A 6,000-nucleotide genomic window follows, 5' to 3' on the forward strand; every position below is an offset into this window, starting at 1 on the left:
TAGAAATAAGAGTGCCAACCTATATTTGCATAATATTTCCATTGGCTTGCGCAGTTGAATCTTCACCTATATATACGAGTATGCACACACACACACACGCTGCCGTACCATGTGAACCATTCAGTATGCACAGAAGTTAACCATATGCATTATTACACTCACCAGACCGACTAAACCATAGTTTAGGACTGTCCTTACATTGATGTTCTAACTCATGCTACATCCAAATCAAACAGTAGGTTCTGCACAGAAAAACCTGGCCATCTCTCTTGAGTCTTGATGCAAATTAAATAGCCCCGCTAGCTTCCTGTTCAGCTACGATGCTCAGATCACGACTAATAATGTAACTTTGTTTGACGCGGCGCTAGCAAAATGAACAAGGTACAGAAGAATAGCGTGGATGCAATGCAGACAACCACATGATGTTATGTACTCTGTCGTTGACAAGGTGACCCAATGAGCTATCGGGCATATGCATGCATGCCGTAACAACCTCACAGCGACTTGACAAGAAAGCAATCCAGCAGCAATTCAGATCAAGCGCTGTACAGTTGACACTCTCTAAATAAAGCTATAGCTACCGTTTCCTCTAAAAAATAAAGCTAGCTACCGGCAGCTCAACAGGACCGTACGGAACTGCATGCCGATACGGCGAGACTGCACTTGTTGGTTGCCCTGTCCACATCATCACAAAGAGCTTTCCCTTTTGTAAGAGTACCTTTCTGTTCTGGTTAGTCGATTTGTACCCTGCTGACTAAAAGTGCCTTCGATTTTTTTTTTGTGTGTACTCGAAGTAGCTGCATTATTGGGATTTTTCCTGAAGAAACTTAGTTAGCAAGTTTGGGTAAGTAGGAGTTTTGCAAGGTGTGGTACAATTCCATCCACGATACTTCGTTTCAATATGTAATCATCTTACCTCCATATTTGGATTTATATTTACTTCCAGTGCCAACAGCTAAATATAAGAATCAATACCCTAGTTCATTATTACCTAATAGGCATAGTATACATCCTAGCCACCTGATCAAGAACAAAATCATGGCAGAAACAACACCTGAGTGATTTGCTCAAACACAGCACTATGTTGTTTAAACCACATCAGCTAAATTGTACAAAACAACAATTCAAATTCTTCAGACATGTGATATATACACAGGTTCTTTGTGTGTTGAATCAACGTGCCAATAATTGTCTCAAAGTAATGAGAATCACTCTTCAGACTTCAGTGCGCTGCCACAGGACTCAATGAATTGCACCGCAGGGATTACTTTGCCTTGCCTCTCTCTATATATGCCAGATTTTGAAGAGTTTTGACTTTTCTTATTCTAAAATGAAGAATGGTTTACTCAAAACATTTATTTTCTTTAGTGATGTTTAAGATTTCTCTGAGAAGTTCTTTTAAAAACACTTCTTTTCCTGCATTTTCAAATCAATACAAATATCAATTAATTATATGAGAATCTTTGTGTAAAGGGTTCCAGATACTTCTCTTCCATGGAATTCAGCCCCCTGATTTTTAGCCTATGTCTTGTTCTGATGGCCGATCCTCTGATAAAAATATAGAGCCTGGTTATATTTCATCTCTTCAACAATTTGTAATAATAAGCGTAACAGCCTTATTATTCGATCGGATGGAGGAGCGAAGTACCTATAATTAGCCTTTGTACCTATAATTAGCCTTTCAGGACAATTATTACTGGGATGGAGAGAGACAATATAATGCGCCCTTTTTTGGGACAATTCCTGACAAGAAACTCCAATGGATGGAACTTCATTCAAGTTCTCAATAAGATTTATTAGTTCAGCACATTCTCATGCTTATTTTAAGGGGAAGCTTCCTTCAAGTGTTGGGGTTGAATCGATCAGGATTCGGTTGACATCCAGGACATAGAGGAAAAGAAGAAGCAAACATTGCAATAATGCAAGTCATGGAAGCTAAGAAAGGCTTGCAACTACGTGCCATTGTAACGGTAAAATAAAATACCATAGAGTTTAGATTCTAAGATACACACCTCTTAAAATAAACAGATTTACTCATTTTAAGATGACTTAGATCTTATATTAAAACAAAAGAGGATGATGGCCGACCCAACAACAACAGTAACCTAACCTGTAGGTAGGTTCATCTTATTAGCAGTTGGCTGACCCCCGGAATCTGCGCCTGTGTTGGTCCTGGCCGGTCTCGTTTGACATCTCTGGGCACAATTAATTAACTACTCTGTACTCCTTAAGACCAGTCTTAATGGAGGTTTCATGGTAATTGTACATTATACCATGAAATTGTGCACAAACAGGACGACGGCAAGTTAATTGAGCGTTCACATCGCAATAGATCGAGTACACAAACAGGACGACGGCTAAGCTGTTGCGCGAGCAATTCCTAATTAAAGCTGCCGCTGACTTATTAGCTCTGATCGATCGATCTTCGTACAGTACTGATCGCCGCCCGCACGAAGCGACCTCCAGTTTCGACGCGGCGAGCGAATCAGCACAGTGCCAGGCCGGCTTAACTGCAACCACCACTAGCACAGTACCGTGCCGGCCCTCTGATCACTTTCGGAAAAGGAAAGGAAAGGAAAGAGCTCGCATAGCATGAGCCCGGCAGGGGAGAGGAATGGCCGGCTCCGATCCGTTGGGTTGCATGCGCCCTGGCGAGCGAGCGAGCGGGGTCAGTATAGAGCGCGCACCGGCTGGCCGGCCGCCGTGCTTCCGGCTGGATCATATCGGAGCTATATTCTGATCGCGACGGTCCGGCAGGTAGCTGTTGAGTAGTGTCGAAGGAGCATAGGTAGGCAGATGACGGCGAGTCGGCGACGCATCATGGCGGCAGGGTTAGGGGGTTAAGTTCGTGTGCCCGGACGGGTTTGGAGTCTTGCATGCGCGTGGAATCCGCGCGAGGTCATGTTCGGACAGTGAGTTGGTGAGGTCTAGCTAGTTGAAGAAAAGCCAAGCAGCAGGAAACAACTGGTTATTAGGTACTTATATTAGGCAAACAAAAGAAAGCTCGTCCATCTCTACATGCTATGTATGGTTATTACTAGCTAGCTCCAACTCCTCCAAAGATAGTAGCATCGATCATCTGCTACACTTTCAGTCGGATAATAAACAACTTGAAAATGATCAGTCGTTGTCGTGCCACGCGGCGCTGAAAGCTTGTGATTCTTGAACAAAATTAAGCAGGGGGCTGCTGGCTGGTTAGGTGGCCGGGTGGTGGTGATCTGACGGCAGCGGCAGTAGGAGAGCTCAGCATGCCAATGAGCATGCAAGATCGAGCAGGTGCAGGGACTAGGCACGATACCCCCCGCCAGGCAGGTAGAGCTATAGCCTCAACGACGACATGGGAGGGAGACATGGACGGGCATGCATGGGGGGGGGGGGGGGGGGGGGGTTGGACTCTGGTGTACGGTGCGCGACTGCGCGGCCAGATTCATGCGGAAGCAGAAGCTCCTGAGCTGAAAATCAAGTATAAAAGCTAGCTAGTTTAGTAGTATCATATATATATTGCCAACTGCCAGGCAGAAGCTCCATGCCTACATACTAGTACATGTCAAGAACAAGAAGCCAGTTAAAAACTACTGCAATGTCATTCAACGATGCAAGTGAGAAATGAGGATCTATCCGATCCGTTGGTTGCTGGTTCGCTTTCCTTGGGCAGGTGACCACAGAATCATGCATCTGGTGTGCTCCTTAATCCTGCCACCAAGTCTGATATATACCAGAGCACCCACCGGGTGGATTAAAATTTAAGGGTCTATTTGGTTACTCGAGGCTTATTAAAAGCCCATAAACCTCTCATATGAATTGAAAGAATCGAAAGATGGGTTATTTCCGGAGCTGCCATTGAGCCACGTCGCCCGTGTTTTCCGGCCGTCTGATCGGGTGTGTGCGGACGACAGTGATCTTGCGGTTCCTGGTCAGTTTGCAAAAAAATTCTTAAAACTTTAGGGAAATCAACCCACAGTCTAGTTTTCTCCTCAGGAAATTTACAGAAAAACCCTTGTACTTTAGATAAATCAATCTGCAGTCCAACCTACTTATTAGACCTAGAAAATTTGCAAAGAACATCTTAGGTTTTTATGAAATCAACCCGCCATCCTAGTCCTCTCTCAGGATTTATTTACGAAGACACTCCGTTTTTAATTAAATCAAATCACAGCACATTACATTCGTTTCTTGTACACCAGCAATATTATCCTAATTTGAACACCAAAACACGTCAAAATCAAAAGTTGTTCAATATACAGTTTGCTCAAAAATTCAAAAACTACAATTTTATTATAGAGCAGATTTTTAAAATTCAAAACACTTTCGCACTTCGTTTGCACAAATGCTTGCATGCGATCCGTTGTACCTACGGGTTGGACACCAAAATAGCATTTCAAAATCTACAGCTTCATTATATACTACAATTTCACATTCGTTCTTCCACATAAATATTTACGTCGGATCCATTCAACCTATGATTCGGGCACTGAAACATCTTTACATAAAAAAAAGATTTGAATGCAAACAGTGCTCAAAGTTTCATAACTAAAGATTTACTACACAACAAAATTTTAAAATAAATGATACCAAAAAATACTACAACCAGAAACAGTAAAAATAACCTCAAAAAATATAGTTTCATTTGAATACCCAAAATAATATCCTACCAAAATATAAGTTAATATGTAGCTAACATGATCCCAACTTACTTTGAAACTAAAAACAAGCATATAGCTTACATACCAAAACATCACATGCATTTAAAAATACTTAAGCTAATCTGCACTACGTTGATTACATAGCTGGCGACACGGGCAAAGGCTGTCTGCACTCCACCAGGCCTATGGCCAATTGGGCCTTGGTACCCAGCGCTGGCGCGTTCTTTTCTTTTTTATATTTAAAAAAATCAAAATTTCAAAAATATATGTCCGTTTTGAAAAATTTCAAAACTACCCCCGGTCGCCCTATGGGGGGCGGCGACAGGCCCTAGATGTAATTTTTTTTCTTCAAATTTACAACGAGGTCCATGACCGAAAAAAAATTGAAAGGGGGCCTGTCGCCCCCCAACGGGCGACAGGGGGCCCCCGCCCACAGGCGCGACAGGGGGGCCTGTCCCCCCCCCCTCGGGCGACCGGGGGTACCCCCTCTATATAAGCCCTTGATCTCATTCCCTCCTCATTTGAGCCCGAAAATTCCACCAAAAATCCAGAAAAAAAGAGAGGGGTGAGGAGAAGGAAAGTGGCGAAGCCCTGCCGGATTCCGCACTTGTGATCTGCAGGTTAGTACATTTAGTTTATGTATTTTTCCATTGGTATTGTAGAGTAATTTAATTTAATTAGTGCTATAGTAGAATTGCAGTACTATTAGAGACGTGTAGAATTGCATGTACCTTAGTTATTGTACAGTAATTTAATTTAATTAGTGCTATAGTAGAATTGCATGTACTTTAGTTACGTAGTAGTAAATTAGTTTAGAAAATTAGTACTACGCATTTATTATTACAATTGCAGTACTATTAGAGACGTGTTTATAAATTAATTACGATTTAGAATAGAATTTGGCATATGCATTATAGAATTTGAGTGTCATCACGTAGTTATGAATACTTATACGTTGTAGTTGAATTCCATACTTAGTTTTTACGGATTATTGAATAAGGTAGTGAAGTAAAGAGTATAACTCGATAAGTATTCTGTGAAATACAGATATGTCGAGCAAGATGCAGTTTCAAGTATTTTATGGTGACTACAATGTTTTGTATGGGCCAAATGGAATAGACCTTTCTGCCTTTAAGTGCACATCTAGCGCCATAGATAAATCTTTAGAAAGGAGTTTTGGTTCCATATGTAAGTGGCTGCAGCGTGGGTTCCGTGTTGATCCGTTGACACATGTGATGACCGTCCAGTCTCTTGTTAATTGGGAGGTAGAAAGTGATTTATGGGAATTGATGATGATATACAACACTGATGACTGGCAGAAGTACATGCAAGCAGCTCTAGAGCGTAGGTGGCCTCT

Source organism: Panicum virgatum, chromosome 4N (genome assembly GCF_016808335.1).
Source record: "Panicum virgatum strain AP13 chromosome 4N, P.virgatum_v5, whole genome shotgun sequence".
Classification (NCBI taxonomy): Eukaryota; Viridiplantae; Streptophyta; class Magnoliopsida; order Poales; family Poaceae; genus Panicum; species Panicum virgatum.